Source organism: Lepidochelys olivacea (assembly GCF_965140295.1).
Source record: "Lepidochelys olivacea isolate rLepOli2 genome assembly, chromosome: 1".
In the NCBI taxonomy this organism is placed as follows: domain Eukaryota; kingdom Metazoa; phylum Chordata; order Testudines; family Cheloniidae; genus Lepidochelys; species Lepidochelys olivacea.
The window spans coordinates 35355684-35374985 of NC_140411.1; positions in this window are offsets into that span (position 1 = coordinate 35355684).

Sequence of the window (19302 nt, forward strand, 5' to 3'; positions counted from 1 at the left end):
GTGTAAGGACTGACTCTGATCTCTTTTACATTGGTGCAAGTCAGGAGGCAATGTAGATATACCAGTGTAGAACTGGCATAAGCCCATACCAATTTTTTTAAAACTAAGGCCATATCTCTCTTAATTGATGTTTGTTTGGGGGTGGGGAAGGGTTGGCCATATTTGCAGTTTGCTTTTCTTAAGGAAGCTCCTCTTCCTTTCAAACCTGCCCCACTCCTCTAAACCCACTACATCCCGCATTTTGTCTCTTGCCTAGGTAGCTTTTCAGCTTTAATGTTACATTTCAGAAAATTAACGTTGAGCTTAAGTGTCATAAATGTGGGGCCGATATACTTTTTTCAGTTAGAATAAAGGTATTTAATCCCCACTGGAACAACAAATCTCTTAAGGATACAGTTTTTAGGGACACCTTTATAAAAGGTGGAGACATGAAAATGGAGCACTGCATCCTAGATCGGGGTGGCCAACGTGAGCCTGAGAAGGAGCCAGAATTTACCAGGGTACATTGCCAAAGAGCCACAGTAATATGTAATGATTATATATAAATATATATATACATTACATATATTGTACATACACATCATTACATGTTACTGTATATACACATAATTACATATTATGCATATACACAACATTATATACATGTGTGTATATGCATACACAATTATATAAGTTGATAATGTATATTTATTATACATTTATAATATAGTTCACGATAACAATCTTTTACTTAGTGGGACTTCTGGCAATCTTTGCTTTCAACAATTCCCTTGAAGTTTGGTTTGTGTTCAGTTTTGCTCACACGCAGCAATTCTCTTAAGTGGCTGTCTGTCAAAATGGATCAGTGCTTAGCTTTCACATGTTTGAGTGTCGAGAAAACAGACTCAAAAGATAGGTCGAGGCAAACATTGAGATTAATTTTAGGGCTGCACCTCTGTTAAGCATGCTCTGAAATAAAGGTGCATGACATGCTCTGTTAAGCATGCTCAAATAAATTTGTTAGTCTCTAAGGTGCCACAAGTACTCCTTTTATTTTTGCGAATACAGACGAACACGGCTGCTACTCTGAAACAACTCCAATGAGAGACTGCTGAATTGGAATTAATTTACAAACTGGACACCATTACATTAGGCTTGAATAAAGACTGAGAGTGGATGTGTCATTACACAAAGTAAAACTATTTCCCCATGTTTATTTCTCCTTCCCCCCCCACACACGTTCTTGTTAACTGCTGGAAATGGCCCACCTTGATTATCACTACAAAAGTTTTTTCTCCCCTGCTGGTAATAGCTCACCTTACCTGATCACTCTTGTTACAGTGTGTATGGTAACACGCATTGTTTCATGTTCTCTGTGTATATAAAATCTCCCCACTGTATTTTCCACTTCATGCATCCGATGAAGTGAGCTGTAGCTCATGAAAGCTTATGCTCAAATAAATTTGTTCATCTCTAAGGTGCCACAAGTACTCCTTTTCTTGTGCTTTGTATTCTTTCTAGCTGAAACCTTGTCCATAGGTGCTTACTCCACACCAGGACAGAGACTTTCCCAGATTAGAAGGTGGAAAAAGAAGACTTGGGAGGACATGTTCAGTGAGTTAATGTGTGCCTCCAAGAGTGACAAGACAGAGCTCAGCACATGGAGGCTTGCACTGCCCGACAGCCTGCACATTGGCTGCGGAGACAGGAGAGCATGCAGGGACAAGAGCATGACACGCAGGAGAGATGGTGCAGATTATGAGGGAGCAATTGGACATGTTGAGTGTCTGGTTCAAGTAAGGCAGCTGGATGCTAGAGTCCGGCTGCCACTATGCTAAACCTGCTGTATCGTCGCCAAGTTCCACATCCTCCTTTCCCAGATGTCCTAGGATGCGGGGTGGGGGGGAGGTCAAGTATCCCTTGCATTCAACTCCAGGGGAGAATACAGGAACCAGAAGGCGCCCATTCCCACACCTTTGATTGTTACTGTAGTGCAGTTGTAAGCAAGCTGCCCTTGTTTCTCCCCCCCACCCCAGTGTTATCAGCCCTTTTGCCCCAGGTTATCTTACTTTTCTTTGCTGTCTATCTGTGTTTGTGAGCATAATAAAAACAAATGGATTGAGAACAAAAGGCTCTTTATTTGTTCAGCACACTGTAGTTACCGGGGTGGAGTTTACAGGGGAGTACATGCAATGAAGTTGACAGGAACAACACACATAAGTGTCACATTACTGTGGGTCATTGATGAAACTAGTTTTCAAAGCCTCACAGAGACACAGTGCACCTCGATGTGCTCTTATTGTCCTGGTGTCTGGCTGCTCAAAATTGGCTGCCAGACGATCTGCCTCAACCCCCAACCCCACCAGAAACGTTTCTCCCTTTGTTTCACAGATATTATGGAGCACACAACACGCAGCAACAACAATGGGGATATTGCTTTCACTGAGGTCTAACCTAGTAAGCAAACTACGTCAGCGGGCTTTTCAATGTCCAAAAGCACATTGCATCACCATTCTGCACTTGCTCAGCCTATGGTTGAAATGCTCCTTACTGCTGTCCAGGCTGCCTGTGTACAGCTTCATGAGCTATGGGAGCAAGGGGTAGGATGCATCTCCCAGGATCACGATGGCATTTCAACATCACCAACGGTTATTTTGGAGTCTGGAAAGAAAGTTCCTGCTTGCAGCTTTCTGAACAGACTGGAGTTCCTAAAGAAGATGAGCGTCATGCACCTTACCCAACCATCCCAAGTTGATGTCGGTGAAATGGCCGCTATAATCAACCAGTGCATGCCACACTATTAAGAAGTACCCCTTTCACTTTATGTACTCTTTGGCAAGGTGATCTGGTGCCAAGATAGAGATATATGTTCCGTCTATCGCCCCAGTGCAGTTAGGGAACCCCATCACAGCAAAACTATCCACTATGTCCTGCACATTGCCCAGAGTCATAGAATCATAGAATATCAGGGTTGGAAGGGACCTCAGGAGGTCATCTAGCCCAACCCCCTGCTCAAAGCAGGACCATCCTCAACTAAATCATCCCAGCCAGGGCTTTGTCAAGCTGAGCCTTAAAAACCTCTAAGGATGGAGATTCCACCATCTCCCTAGGTAACCCATTCCAGTGCTTCACCACCCTCCCAGTGAAATAGTTTCTCCTAATATCCAACCTAGACCTCCCCCACTGCAACTTGAGACCTTTGCTCCTTGTTCTGTCATTGTGCATTCAAAAGTTCTGCAGCCACTGCTTGTCATCCGATAGTTGCACAACCATGCAGTTCCACCAGTCAGTGCTTGTTTCCCGGGCCCATGGCTTCCAGCAGGGCTGCTTCCATGGCATCACATTGTTTCACGCGGCAGCTCCTGTGGCAGCTGAGCAAATACTGCAGGATAAGATGCGAGATGTTTTTAATGCTCACAACAATAGTGTACTACTGAGCAGGGTCCATGCTTGCCATGCTACGGCATCTGCAGGGATAACCCAGGCTTAGGGAAAAAGGTGCAAAAAAGGTTTGGTTTGTTTGCCATTGATTTCAGGGAGGGAGGGAGGTAAGTGCATCATGGGAGGCTAACACCGTGGTCCCATAACCACCCGCACAAATGTTTTGATCCCATGAGGCATTGTAAGCCCAACCCAATATTCCATGTGGCTCTATGCTGTATGGGATAGCTACCCATCGTGTGGCACTCCATGAGTCGATTCAAGCCCTGCCAGTGAGGATGCGCTCTACCAACACAATGAACATAGTGGGGACATGCAAAATCGACTTGTTTAAATCGAAGGCTCAATGTCGACTTAAATCAAATCAACCTAATTTTGTAATGTAGACATACCCTATATGCATAATGAAGGCTGATAGTGTGCACACCAATATTTTCTGTTGCTTATTGTTTTCTTTAAATGATGTACCGTTAGGACTAATATTTCTTATTCTTGGTCTCAGCCAAGCACTGAATATTTGGAAAATTTCACAACATTCTGTTCAAGCCTTTGCATTATCCCACGGGAACAAGAGAAGAGATGTGAATGAGAAGCTAGATGTAGAGGACAGACTCAGACTACATGCAGAGACTGTCACAGCTGAAGAATAATCTCGCTGAACAGGTGAGAGCTTTGGCCCAGCAGGTCATGGCTATAAATGAGTCCTTGATAAAACTATGTTCTCCTCTGAATGCTTTCAGTACAGATCCCCACTCTTGGAATGCACCTGCATGCTCCACAGAAGCCTGCAACGCTTTGGGAAGCTCTGAGTATTGGAGGGCCATGCATCCCTGCCTCAAGCCCCGAACTATCCATGCAAAGTTATTCGATGAATCATAGCTCCCTGGAGGTGGTGTCCTCAGCTCCTTCTAGCCACCCAAGCAGCAGTTCCTCTTCTCCTTCTTCCTCAGCTCTCCAGCTGTTTATTCCTCTACTTTAGAGTTTTCTCTTTGTTGTAGGGTTTTCCTTTATTGTTCTTTAGTTTTGTTTTATAGTGAAGTGTAGTTATTAGAAGGAAAAATTTCCAGTAAAATGTTTTCTAACTGCTAAATACAGCAGAAGCCACAAAAAGATGGCATTTTGGACATCCTCTCCTGCATCTTTAAATTCTTAATTGCTAATCCATGCCCCCTACTTAAGATGTTTGAGTGAGGACCATAGAACAGAATGTTGTTTGCATTGCCTATGTATAAAGTCCAGAAAATACAAAGACTTACATTGCTATATAATTGCTAAAATTTTCACTCAGTTGATTTGGAAGGTCAACGAATAAAAGTCATTGTTCCTCTTTTTTGAACAGCACCAGAGCGTCAACAATTTGGTGCAATTTGGCAGAGAGAGCGTCCTTCGGTCACAGATGTACCTTTCATTTTGGTGAAAAATTGTTTTGATTTGGCCAAGTTACAATGTTTTAAAAATCTCTATAGCACATGTTCAGGATCTTTGCACAGCCTGGTTCTAAAATGGCTTTTATGTGTAAAACAGATGCCTAGAAACGATTTACTGCAACAAATGTTGACAATTAAGTACTATTAAAACATGTAGAATTGGCTATTACATTCTTATAGTCAAAAACATTTCCATTGCTCTGTCTCTGATGAAGACGTAAGTTAACTGAGAATCTGTAAGATTCAGTTACAATGGAAAAACATTGTGGTGGGATAATTACAGTTTGATGGTCCCATCTAGGATTTTATCCAAATAGCAATAACCAGTTATGTGTAAAGTGAAGTCCACTCCTGGCATCTCATATTTTTGGGATCAGCTTCGTAGTAAAAGCCTGTCAGAAGAGTCACTCGCTTGCCATCTCTCAGGGAAAAGTCAAAAGCTGGAGTCTAGTGAAAAAAGAAATATTAGGAACACAGGCGGAAAGTTCCTGCATCTCCTTTTCCATTGTTAGGTTCACAACGTTTCTCTTCTTGTGGACAGCAGCATTTAAGAATTTTTTCATCAGTTTCACGCTTCTTCAGAAAAGGCAATCTGCAATATTGTGCTTGTGAAGTGTTCTAGACAGACAGCTCTGCCAAACGAATTACCTAAGGCACATCAGTCAATGGCAGCAGAACTCCCTGCACATTACCCCATCAACTTGTTTAAGCTCTGACATAGAGAGACCACCTCTAAGGGTAAGAGATTATTTCACTCTCTACATCCATTCCATCCATTATGTCTCTGCTGACGCTGCCAACCATTTCCACAAGGTATTAAGAGTTTTTATGACAAGGAATGTAATATTATTGGATGCCACTAGATGGTACTATGACATAGAGCCTTATAATGACTTGAGCAGGGCTAGTCAGAAAATGTAAAAAAAAAAATGTAAAAATTATATAAAATGTTTCCATCTTTGCATGAAAATTTTGTTTCAAGAGGAATTTTCTGACCAGCTCTACTGCATAGGCAGATGAATCTTGGAGCAATGCTTACAGTTAGTTGTGATGTAGCTCTTTCTGGAAGTAAAACAATTTATTGCCTTTCCCTCGCTTTCTGAATCATTTCTTAGCTTCAGCTGCTGCCTAGAGCAGAGATACCCAAATTGTGTTCCATAGTCCACAGGGAGCTGACTGATCACATAGTGCACTCTGGGTCTCTTACCTGTTTCCAGCTGCTCCAATAGGTCTTCAGTCTCTGTTGCAAAGAAGAATCAGGTGGGCTATAAAAGTAACTGGAAACAAGGATCCAGAGTAGCAGCCATGTTAGTCTGTATCTGCAAGAAGAAAAGGAGTACTTGTGGCACCTTAGAGACGAACAAATTTATTTGAGCATAAACTTTCGTGAGCTACAGCTCAATGCATCCAATGAAGTGAGCTGTAGCTCATGAAAGCTTATGCTCAAATAAATTTGTTAGTCTCTAAGGTGCCACAAGTCCTCCTTTTCTTTTTGTGGAAACAAGGAGGAATTAGCCAAGCTATCTTTACTAGGGTTTACACCTCCCTGAAAGATTAAACAGGAATCTTGCATCTTGAATCTCCTGCATCAGATACTGGAACTGCTAGCCAATTAACAACTGTACCAGTAACTTTCTGCTCTTAGTGTTATAAGAATTCAGGTGTGGGTGAGAAAGGAAGAACAAACAGCGAGCCCTGAGCAGGTACATGCAGCAACAGAGAGGGAATTAGTTCTAACTTCAGAAGTTTCAACCCATATCTGTCATTTTTCAGAGAGTTTATTGCTTTGTCAGTGGGATTTGTTCATTGGGAGCTGTTCTTCAAAGGGAGAAGCTGCATTTAACCTTGGTGCACTCAAGTTGGAAAGCACAAAATTAACGTTACAAGAGTTTCCCTGACTATCATCTGTCTAGGAAGGATTTTCCTTCATTAATTGGAATACGTATAGCTACGCATGCTGGTGTTTATAGCAGAGCCCATTCGGAGAAGACCCAAGTTCCAGGAACACTCAGCTGGGTGCAAGGAAGTCTTCTTCTGCAGAGATAGGGAATGCTATGGAAAAACACCCAGCAGCGGGAGAAATTAGACATCCTAATGATGACCCCAACCATTCTAACAACTGGGCATCCCCACTGGTTTCAGTGAGTATAAATCAGGGCAGACGCTGGCCTACTGTGTTTAATTGTACTCTTTTACAAGTAGCTCAGGGGACCTGACTGCACTAAAAAGAAGAGTGTGACACATAAGAGTGTGGTTGAAAGACTGACCTTTATTGCCACTGAGCATCTGGAACACAGTGTGTCCTAGGATATACCCTCTTCTGGGGCCCTCTCTCCTTCCTGTCTTCTTGCATCCCTTTGTGTCTAGTCTGTTTCCATCTTTCTCTCTCCTGTTTGAAGAGAGCAGTGGCTACTCCCAGAATGCTGGCCACACGAAGGAGTATCAGACTCCCAGAGGCACAGTTCCTCCCCAAAGTCCTCATGAAACAGAGACAGCACCACTCCCTTCTCAGGCCTGCAGTTTGACCCTTATTGTTGAAAAGGACATTGGCAAGAAAGCAGGATCTCTGCGTCTTACTAGTTCATCTCCTCTTGTGAAGTCATAGTCCCCTGAGGAATAAGCAGCAGGAGCGATGAGCACGTACACACTGTAATCATGTTTTCAACCCTTTATAATAAAAGTACAGCACCTCATCCACCTGGTTATCTCCTTTAATGCCAATCTCCTTACGGGTTTTGATGGACAGACCTGGGTTCATCTGGATCCCACACCCAGCTCAGCAGGGTGTAACTTCCTAATTTTCTTCCCATATGAATTTATTTGGCGGTGCAGCCTGCCCCCTCACTTCTTGCTGGCAGGGTCACCAGGACAGCTTGGAAGGAAAATTCTAACCACAGGTAAAAAGAAAAGGAGGACTTGTGGCACTTTGTTAGTCTCTAAGGTGCCACAAGTCCTCCTTTTCTTTTTGCGAATACAGACTAACACGGCTGCTACTCTGAAACCACAGGTAAGTGGAGGTAAGTGGAGACTCCGAAGAAATAACACAAACATATACAATATATTCAACACAGTTATTATATTAAACAGAAAGTAAAAATATAACAGGTAAAATACCACTCTCAGAATCACTTTGCCCACACTGATAATACCCATGATTTCCCCCAGATCTGATAGAGCAAGAGTAAAATTTAGTGTCCCATTGGTTTGCATTCTTCACAGGAGCCCTTGATGATCTGTGACAATTATATCTTCTGGAGCAACAAAGCAGCTTGGCTGGCTGGGTTCAGGACAGCCCACAAAACTCACAAGTGGGATAAGATCATAAGCCCCTCCACAGATTTAATATGCAGCAGGTAATAAAATCCCCAAACCCTGACCTCCTGGCATGGTTCAGGGAGTAGGAGGGGTCCCAAACAATTTCCCTGACTAGCTAACTAAAATATGGTGCTCTCACACTCTGTGAATGATCCTCAGGGTCAGCGCTGAATCTGGACACCTCAGCAACTGCAGAAGGGCTGATGATCACTGCTGGCAAGCATGCTCTTCATGCAGGCATCCGGCTGCTTCTGTTCCCAAGATTTCCCATCACCACAACAGGATGCAGGGCTCAAGTTGAAAATAATAATAACTCTACTAAAATCCTAACTTTCATCTCCTACCCTAGAGCTCAGATACAGTCACAGCAGGTGGGCAGCCCTGAGCTAGCAGCAAGAGCAGTACCTGCCACTTGATAAGTAGTTTCATCAAGGGAGCTGAAAGCTAGTTCAGGGGGCTAACCCAGCCTGAGTGGGTGAGGAGTTTTCCTAACCAAATTCTGTAGCCTGGGAAGTTACCTTGAAGAGGAAAAGAAAGGACCAAGCTGAGGGATTTTGCTTCCACGTACCCGAGGCCAGTTCTTAGGGGGAACCCTGCGTGCAGGCCAGTGACTCACCAGCTGCCTACACAGCCAGTCCTTCCTTTTCAGTGCCTGGCTCTAGATTCCTCCGAAATAGCTTCTCACTCTGACATAGCTCCTGGGGGTGGGCATTTCACTTCCTATTGGTCAGGGTAGCTTTTCTTCTCAGGCTTTTACTTGTCAATCATTGGACTCTACAGCTCCCCCTTTCTCGCAGACACTTCCGCCAGGGGCAGTGAGTTATATGGGCCTGTGGTGCCCAGGCTCCAGGAATATTCAGGACCCGGGGGCCCAGATCCACTAATTTTCAGAGCCAGGTCTCTCCCCCGGCCCTGCCTGCTGCCCCCACGCACCTCCCCTGGGCCCCAGAGTATCCCTGCCTCAAGCGGATGGCTGCCCTGCTGCTCCACTCTGCGCTCCCTGGCCTCACCCCCCCCAACACACTCCAACCCTCTGCCCCACCCTGAGCCCCCTCCTGCATTGTGAACCCCTCATCCCCGGCCCCACTCTGCAGCCCTCAACCCACACCCAACCTTCTGCCCTAGCCCTGAGCCCCTCCCACACCCCAAACCCCTCATCCCCAGCGCCAACCCAGAGCCTGCACCTCCAGCCAGAGCCCTCATCTCACCCCCCCCACCCCTTGTGCAATATAGGCATCAACAAAAGACTCACAAAACTCCAGTTACCGCTAAATAAGTCATGATTTGCTACCATCATCAGTGCGTATATGCCCACATTAACAAGCCCTGACGATGCTAAGGAACGGTTCTACTCTGATCTCAGCTCTCTCATCAAGTCAACACCACAAAGTGACAAACTAATCATCATAGGAGATTTCAATGTAAGAGTAGGTAAAGATAACAAAAACTGGCAAGGTGTCATTCGAAAACATGGCATTGGAAAAATGAATGAAAATGGTCTCCTACTCCTAAGCAAGTGTGCAGAACATAGCCTGACAATTAGAAATACCATTTTCAGACAGGCAGACTAATATAAAACTACATAGATACACTCCAGATCCAAACAATGGCATCTAAAAGGTTACATCATTGTCTGACAATGTGACATAAGACATGTCAGGATCATGAGAGCCATGTGTGGAGCAGAATGTTGGACGGATCATAGAATGATTAGGTCAATATTGAATCTACATATTATACCCCACACCTGAAACGGCCCAAAACAATCAAGACGTCCCCTGATTTTGCTAAACTAAACTGTGCATCCTATCGAGACAAGCTACAAAGTACACTAGAAACCAACCTTGGCGATAACCTTGTCTCATGGGAGGAATCCAGAGAGACAGTACAAAAAACTACAACTGACATCCTCAAATGGAAGAAAAGGGCTCACCATGACTGGTTAGACGAAAACAATGAGGAAATCACAGTACGCTTGAAAGAAAAAAATTAGGCTGTCCAAAACTGGCAAATGATATTCAGCCCAACTCAAATGGAGACAGATTCAAACATCTGCAAAGCAAGACACAATGAAAACTATGCTTACTAGAAGATAAATGGTAGAAAAATATAACAGAAAACACTCTAATGTATGGGGAAACAAATGAAACAAAGAAGTTCTTTGACTCCTTGAAGCTAGTTTATGGACCTTCAAAGGTGGGCACAGGTTCACTCATGATGGCTGATGGCAGAACAGTCAAAGACAAACATGGCATGGAACAGAGATGGGTTGAACACTTTAGCCAACTACTGAACAGACCATCCTCAATTGAAACAAGTGCTATTAACCAGATACCTCAAAATCTTATTCTACACCACCTTGACTCACCCCCCCACTTGAAGAAACAGTGATCAATATATCGATCAATATAATGAACTCAGGAAAGTCCTCAGGCAGAGATGGAATACTGGCAGAAATATATAAATCTGCTGATCCAAAGATGGTAACACCATTCCAGAAGATCCTTACTGACATCTGGGACAACATAGAAATGCCACAAGACTTCAAATGACACAATTATTTCTTTATTTAAAAATAAAGGCAGCAAAACAGTCTGTGATAACTACTGTGGAATATCTCTTCTATCTGTTGCTGGAAAATCTTTGCTTGTGTCCTCCTCAACCTACTGATGTCATCTGTTTCAGAAGCCAATCTACCTGAGGCTCAATGCATATTCAGACCTGGTCGTAGCACCATAAACATAATTTTCAGTATCAGGCAAATACAAGAAAAATGTATCAAACAAAACATGGATCTGTTCAGCATCTTCATTGATCTGAGAAAAGCATTTGATAGTCAATAGAGAAGGATTATGGATGATCCTCAGCAAACTTGATTGCCAACCAAAACTGGTAAAGATCATTCATTTATTCCATGAGGGAATCCAAGGTCAGGTACTTTTTAATGGAGATCTCACTGACTCCTTTCCCATTTCAAATGGAGTCAAACAAGGCTGTGTCCTTGCCCCTGTACTGTTCAACCTATTCGTCACCCAAGTTCTCGATGACGTTACAAACGGGCTCAACAGAAGAAAATACATCAGATACAGACACGACAGCTCAGACTCCAAACTTATAAAGCTTAAAGCAAAAACAAATATACAAACATGTAACTACAAATAAGAGAAGCACTCTTTGTGGATGATTGCGCCCTCCTAGCACACACACAGGGAGATCTCTAGTGCATCGTAGTTCACTTTGCTGTCACACTCCTGCTTCTGCAGTACCACTATTTCAGCTGCCCTCAGTCTTGATATTTCTTTGTCTTTCTTAATTTTCTCTTCCTTTAACTCCTTTATTTCTGCCTTTACCTCTACCATCTGCTTACAACATTTCAGGAATGCTCCAGGACTGGTACAGCTCCCAGTATTCCAAATCCCATTATCATGCACCTGCATGAAATCTGCCAAAATCTTATCCAAATCTACTTCTAGCTTTCCTTTCTCTCCAGATGTTCCCTGTCCTTCTGACATATCTTTTTATTCAACCAGGCTTTTCAGCCCAAGCCTGTAAATCAACAACAGAATGTGACCAGAAATCAACTCACAGGCTATGGCATAGAGAATTACAGATTGCTACCCTGTTCCACTGCCCCCTTCACCTATTGGAACAAATAAACAAACAAAGAAACAAACCACTTGCATTAATCATTCCCATCCTTACACTGTTCCTGGCTGGATCAGGGTTCTGGCAGGGGATTGGGGCGTGGGGCGGGCTCAGGTTGCAGGCTCCCATTGGCCAGGAACCCTGGCCAATGGAAGCTGCGGGGGCGGCACCTGCGGATGGGGCAGCTCGCAGAGCTGCTTGGCCACGCCTCTGTTGGCCACGCCTCTTACCGCAAGCAGCTTCCGGAAGCATGTCCCTGTTCCAACTCCAAGGCACGGCCAGGTGGCTCTGCACGCTGCCCTGTCCGCAGACGCCACCTCTGCAGTTCCTGTTGGCTGGGAACCACGGCCAATGGGAGCTATGGGGCCATCACCTGTGGTTGGGGCAGCGCACAGAGCTGCCTGGCCACACCTCTGTGTACTATTTAGGAGCTGGAGCGGGTTCATGTCAGCTGATTCCTGGGAGCTGCATGGAGCGGGAAAAGCCCCTGACCCTACTATCTGGCTGGAGCGCCGGAGTGGGGCAACCCCCCGAATTCGCTACCTGGTGGGAGCTGAGGACCAGATTAAATGGTCTGACAGGCTGGATGTGGCCCGCGGGCCATAGTTTGCCCACCTCTGCCATAGACAGTCAGTCTTATTGTCCTAATGGGATACTATAAAACATCCCTGTGGATATATTTAATAGGGTTTTTTCCCTTCTCGGGTTTCTCTGTTACCTCAGCTATCCATTTTTGGACGAATGTCTGGTTACACCCCAAGTCTACGAGAGAGTCTGTTGGCTCTCTGCTTCAACTGGGATTATGAGTTTCTCTGGACTTTTTTCTTCAGGCCCTATTCTCACCAATCTAGACCTGCCCGAAGTTACACTCCATGTAATTGCAGGCTTGAAATCGGTGCCCCTGTTGTCCACAGGAGTAACAGGTTATTGTGTCTGTCCTTTGTTTTCTAGTGGCTGTGTCACCTTTTTTCTGGGTTTCAGTGGGTCCTTGCTCCTGTGCAAGTATGGGAGGAGGAGCTGGTGAGGTGTGTAAGGGCGTGGGCATGTTGTTGTGGGGAAATTTTACCCATAGACCCTAAGGTGTGCCCCTGTCTCTTATGCTATCCATTGGCCAGCCAGCTGTCTGAGCTTTCCTGGGGTTTATTCAAGGGGGACCACCACTTTTAGGTCCCTGGCCCATCTCCTTCTGCAGTGTATTTACAGCTGTCATTCTTTCCCTGACTAGTCCTCGAATGACTTGAATGACCATATAGTCCTCCATGCCGGTGCCTAGGACCATGAGTTCCACTAGGTGGGGTTCCATTTGGGTCTCTAGTTATAATCAATGCCAGCAGAAATTCTTAAGCCTTTGAGTGATTGTCTGAGGTCTCACATGGGGAGGGGGGTTAGCGCTCATGGAGAAAAAGCTGGCAGTAGGCTTCTTTGTCTAGGCCTAGTCTGTCTACTATGGCTGCCCTCACCTGCTCATAGTCTTGGGCTGCCATATTTTCAAATGCCCAATATGCAGCTTGAGATTCCCTGATGAGAAATGGGGCGAAGCAGATCACCCGCTGAGCCTGGGAAGAGTGCAAAGCTGTGGCTACCCTCTCAAAGGTTATCAGGAGCGATTCTGTGTCATCGTCTCTTGTCATCTTAGGGACTGTCAGGCTGGAGCATTTCCCTGATTTAAAGGTGATGCATATCCCAAAAGGGGCAGGACTCTGAGGGGTAATGGCTGGTACTAGCTCTGCCATCCATTTTAACATGTGTTGCTGACGGGCTGCCATCTGTTCAAATAGCTGTTGTTGCCTCTGTTGTTGGGTTTATGGGTCTGCCAGCCATTGCAAGAGTTGATTCACCTCCGTAGTCTCTGGCATATACAGGAGAAGAAAGAAAGAAGAAAAAAAATTATTAGGTTTTTGTTGTTGTTTTTGTTTCCCTTCTCTTCAGGGACAGTTTGATGCACAACCCCACTTCTGGTACCAGGTTGTCACCGGTCCTTGATGTGATCTTTCAGGTGTCTCTACTGCCTCCTGACTGGCTTTCTTTGGCTAGCCCCTGTTCAGCACAGTTCTAGGTCTAATTAGAGACCTACTGGTCTGCTTCAGTCCCTTTGGGCCATATTTCTGGAGGCAGCCTGGTGCAGGTGTATTGGTTGCCCCTTTGTTGTCCCAGGCCTTTCTGCCCTCCCCCTTCTCTGAGCTTTCTTCTTTTATAGCAGGCCTTGTTTTCCATATTGGTTAAAGCTGAGGGTGCCTGCCTCCATGACTGGCAGTTGCGGCAGCTTCATGGAGGTGTGGTCAGGCTGCTTGCCTGTAAGCAGGAGAGGCTCCCCTCCCACTTCTGCCTGTGCTCAGTATGTGGTTTGTAGATCCCATTACACAATCAGACCAAGACCCAGGAACCAAGGTAAACTCCTTGGCAAAAACAAAAGAGAATCAGAAAACGTATCAGCAGAATTGCCTAGGGTAGGTTCTTTACATTTGCCAGTGGTTCTTTAAAGGTGCTTGTAACAGGTTGTGCTCACCACCGCAGTGCCTCCTGTTGGTTGCTCTGGGAATTAGCTCTGTCCAACTCTGGAGCGCTCTCTACAGGTGGTAACTCACCCGTTGTCTGCTCTGCTGTTTCCTCTGTCTGTGGGGGCCCACGTCGCTCCTGGACCTCCGGCTGTGTCCCAACTCCATCATCTCCACCACTTCTGTGGGAACCAGCAGTCCTTCACCCAGCTTCTCACCACAGTGGCGAGCTAGAGCCGGTAGTCCAGCCCCTCGCTCAGGGCTAACTGCAGTCCTTTGGCTCAAGCCTGCCCTCGGGTGGAGCTGCAAATAGTCAATTAGGCTAGGCTCTGGTTCAGAGCGGGACAGTAAGCAAAGTCTCTCAGCTCCGCCTGTATACTCAGGTGGGGCTGCAAATAGTTAAGAAGCCCAGGCTCTGGTTCAAAGCTGGATGGAAAACAAAGTCCCTCAGCTTGGGCCTGTACCCAAAGTCAGTTACCTCAGGCTTTCCTTCAGCTAGCCTGAGGGACGGGGAGACTGCCACCCACCGCTTGGGTGGCAGGGAGGACGCAGGCCCCCCCACTCCACTGCATCCTGGCCAAGGGCCCTAAGGGTGGCGGAGGGGTCCGCCACTGCATCAGCGGGGATCCAAGCCGCAACACACCGACTCACCCTCTGCCAGCATTGCAGCCAGAGAGGGGTCTATTACCCCTGGGCCACTTCCGCACTCCCCCTCCCAGGGTACCTATTAGTCCAGTGAAGTAAGGTGATCTGGCTTCTGGGGAGCGTGGGGTGGAGATAGGGGTAGGGCTCTGCCCATGAGGGGGTGGAGCTATCCTCTTTCTCTGTCTGGGGTGGGCCAGTCCACCTCACTACAGTGCTTTATGGTACTCTTTCATCTTTCATGTTTAATATATTATTGTAAAAGATGCTAACAACTTGCCCACTGGGTTCATTGGCCTATAAGCACCCAGGATGAAAATTCTGTGTAGAAGTAGTTAAAGATACCATACAGTAATTGCACTCAGTGAGTCATTAAGGCTATTGTGCAGGTTAAAGGATTTTTCTTGTCTGGGCCGTTAGACATTCTGCCACTATCGTGTCTCAAAGCAGATGCACACAAGCAGTGTTAGATGCCCAAACTCACCTTCCAGGCCATGACCAACCTTTGACTAGTGGCTTCCCAGGCAGAAAGTGCAGGAACTGAGGGAGGAAAAGAGGTACAGTCTGTTAAGTGGTTAAACTTGTGCGAGGCCCTGGAGAGAGATGGAGGTACAGGACAGCTGCTTCTGGGGACAGGGCAGAGGTGCCTGGCTGGAGGCTTCTGCAGGAGGGAAGAGTGTGTTTGAGGTGTGTAACCACCTATGCCCAAGGAAGCAGGGCTTGTGTATATTCTGCAAATTAACAAGTTACATTGAGAAAATCCCCTGACCATCACTGATACTGCTCCAAATGGGAAACTGGCCTGTAAGGCCCTGAATCATGCTAGCACTCAGCCAAAGGGCAACAATACATTAAGGGGGTACTTCACTTGAAAAGAAACCAGCTCACCCAACTTCTGCTTGCCCTCTATGCATACACAATAACCAAACTCAGGAGTAGGCACTCATCAGCTGAATGGTTCTGAATGTCATCAGTTAGTCTTCCCCAAAGCTGTACTTCTGTAATCAGTCAGTTCATAATGCTGCAGTAAATGTGTAAGGCTATTTCTAAAGAAAGGTTTAATCTTTGCTTTCAGCATGACTTGACTTAAATATTCCTTATGAGGGAGACCATCCAGGCTCATACCAAACAAATTCTGTCAGTCAATGCCCTTGTTATCATTTATATTGCCAATCAGACAAAGAAGCTTCGTGTGATAGTGGTGTCTGACATTGTCAGAATCACTGGGTGGCCAGCTGAGGAAGGAGCAGATGCAGGGACTGGCTAGTGTAGAAACAGGCCCGGACGGGAGCAGGTGCAAACTGTCAGAACTACTCGACAAAGGAAATGTTCTCAGCCATGTAGTGACATTGAGCAGACTAGAGAGACTGTGTCCCTTAGGAGCCTATATACCTGCCTTGAGATCACTTGGGTGGGCCCTTGCCTATGTATTTCCTGAACCCTGCTTGAATAGTGTGGGACCTATCACAAGATTTGTAGGAATAAGTAATTTCCTCTGATGGTTCATCCCACTTTCTGGGTTGGGATGACTCTTCAGGATTAAGCAGGCTCAGCAGTAACTCAGGGATGACTCACCACAATCATGCATAGGAGTGATTATCATTCAATGGATGATAGAAGGAGTCGCTATCAGTTCTAGTTTTATCTCTGCAGACTCTGGCTAGTCCCCAAGTAGGTGTGTTAACACCTTGGGGCTATTCAGTGTCTAGTGTATACAGGTGGGCAGTTGGTGGGGGAAGAGGTACAGGGTATTAGGAGGTGATACTATGGTGGGATTCTGGAGAGGAGGAAGTCCCATGACTCCCCCTTGCCAGAAATCCTCATCTCTTTGCCTCTGAGGTGACCTGTATCCAGTTCCCAACTCCTCCCTAGGGCTAGGGACCAGCAGAGGAAAGCAAGCAACGTTGGGAGCCAAGGTCGAGAAGAACAGCCATACAGAAGAGTGGAGAAGAGATGAGAGAGCAACTGGCTCTTTCTAACCACACAGTGGCGTGGGTACTTTCAGAACTCAGCTGGGTGGCTAGGGAGCTGGGAAATACCATATTTGATTTCAGGTGGGTTCCCAGTATGAGGTTTGGTGGCCAATTTAGAAAATGCCAGTAAATCAAGTGACCTTCAACCATTTTTAATATTCGTATAAATTCTTGAAAGTCTTTGCAGTGAGCCAAGAAGGCCAAAGCCTTAGCTGGTGTGAATCATTATAGCGCCATTGAAGTTAGTAGAGGTGTAGCAATTTACAGCAGCTGAGGATCTGTTCCAAATGTGCTTTATCCAACTTTGACAAAATACAAATTCCAAGCAAAACATATTGTCACCATATAGAAAAATGTCAGACTACATCCAGCAGAAACCTACATTAATTGTACTATCTTTGCCAGATTGTCCAGTCAGAGCCATGAGTCCAGATCCTCAAATCACCATTGCTCCATCAACTTCATTGACTTAAAGCTGATCAGCAACTTTTTGTGCTTTTATAATGGGAGAGCCAAGTAGGTTGCTGGAATTCTGCTCCAGTGTTTCCAAAGGGATATAGGTTATCTTGTTACCTCTCCATGTCTCCTGTGTGGTATCTCAAACACTGAAATATTGATCCTCCTAGAAGGTGGAAAAGAAATGATTTTCAGAAAGCCTTTGACATGGTCCCTCACCAAAGGTTCTTAAGTAAAGTAGCTGACATGGAATAAGACAGAAGGTCCTCTCATGGATCGGTAACTTGTTAAAAGATAGGAAACAAAGGTAGGAATAAATGGTCAGTTTTCTGAATGGAGAGAGGTAAATAGTAGTGTCCTCCAGGGGTCTGTACTGGGACCAGTCCTATTCAACATATTCATAAATGATCTGGAAAAGGGGTAAACAGTGAGGTGGCAAAATTTGCCGATCATACAAAAGTACTCAAGATAGTTAAGTCCCAAGAAGACTGCGAAGAACTACAAAAGGATCTCACAAAACTGGGTGACTGGGCAACAAAATGGCAGATGAAATTCAATGTTGATAAATGCAAAGTAATGCACATTGGAAAACATAATCCCAACTAAACATATAAAATTATGGGGTCTAGATTAGCTGTTACCACTTAAGAGAGAGATCTTGGAGTCATTGTGGATAGTTCTCTGAAAACCTCCACTCAATGTGCAGCAACAGTCAAAAAAGCTAACAGAATGTTGGGAATCATTACGAAAGGGATAGATAATAAAACAGAAAATATCATATTCCCTTTATATAAATCCATAGTATGCCCACATCTTGAATACTGAATGCAGTTGTAGTCGTCCCATCTCAAAAAATATATATTGGAACTGGAAAAGGTTCAGAAAAGGGCAACAAAAATTATTAGGGGTATGGAATGGCTGTCATATGAGGAGAGATTATTGAGACTAGGACTTTTCATCTTGGAAAAGACACAATTAAGGGGGATATGATAGAGGTCTATAAAATCATGACTGGTATGGAGAAAGTAAATTAGGAAGTGTTATTTTTTCCTCATAACAGAAGAACTAGGTGTCACCAAATGAAATTAATAGGCAGCAGGTTTAAAACAAACAAAAGGAACTATTTTTTCACACAACGATAGTCAGTCTGTGGAACTCTTTGCCAGAGGATGTTGTGAAGGCCAAGACTATAACAGGGTTCAAAAAAGAACTAGATAAGTTCATGGAGGATAGGTCCATCAATGGCTATTAGCCAGGATGGCAGGGATGGTGTCCCTAGCCTCTGTTTGCCGGAAGCTGGGAATGGGTGACAGGGGATGGATCACTTGATGATTGCCTGCTCTGTTCATTCCTTCTGGGACACCTGTCATTTTCCACTGTTGGAAGACAGGGTACTGGGCTAGATGGACCTTTGGTCTGACCCACTATGGCCTTTCTTATGTTTAATAAATGATTGATTTGACTCACAGGTGACATTGCTTTACTTTCTCAAGTAATCAATACAAAGTCAGTGACATTTTCAGTAAGATAAGGTGAGATTCACATGCCTCATATTACTGCTACTTCTGGCTTGGAATTGTTAAAGCGAGGTAGCAGTTACGTGTGGAGAATGAAGTGTCTTTTTTATCTTGGCAGATATAATCCTATTCACATAAAGGAATAGCTTGTACATCCTAACTGCTTCCCGGGGTTGCCTGGGGCAGTGAGGACATCTCTCTAGGAAATAATGCGAACAATGGTATTTTGACCACACTTCTTCATGGCTCATGGAACCACAAGAAAAAAACCAGAGGATTCAAAGCTGGCCACTTTCCATGTGTATGTCTGCCCCTAAGAATGTACTGATGAGATTTGAAACTCTTGTACTACCACAGGCCAATCTGATTGACCCTCTTATGTGCTGAAGTGCCAAAGAAATTAATCCCAGTG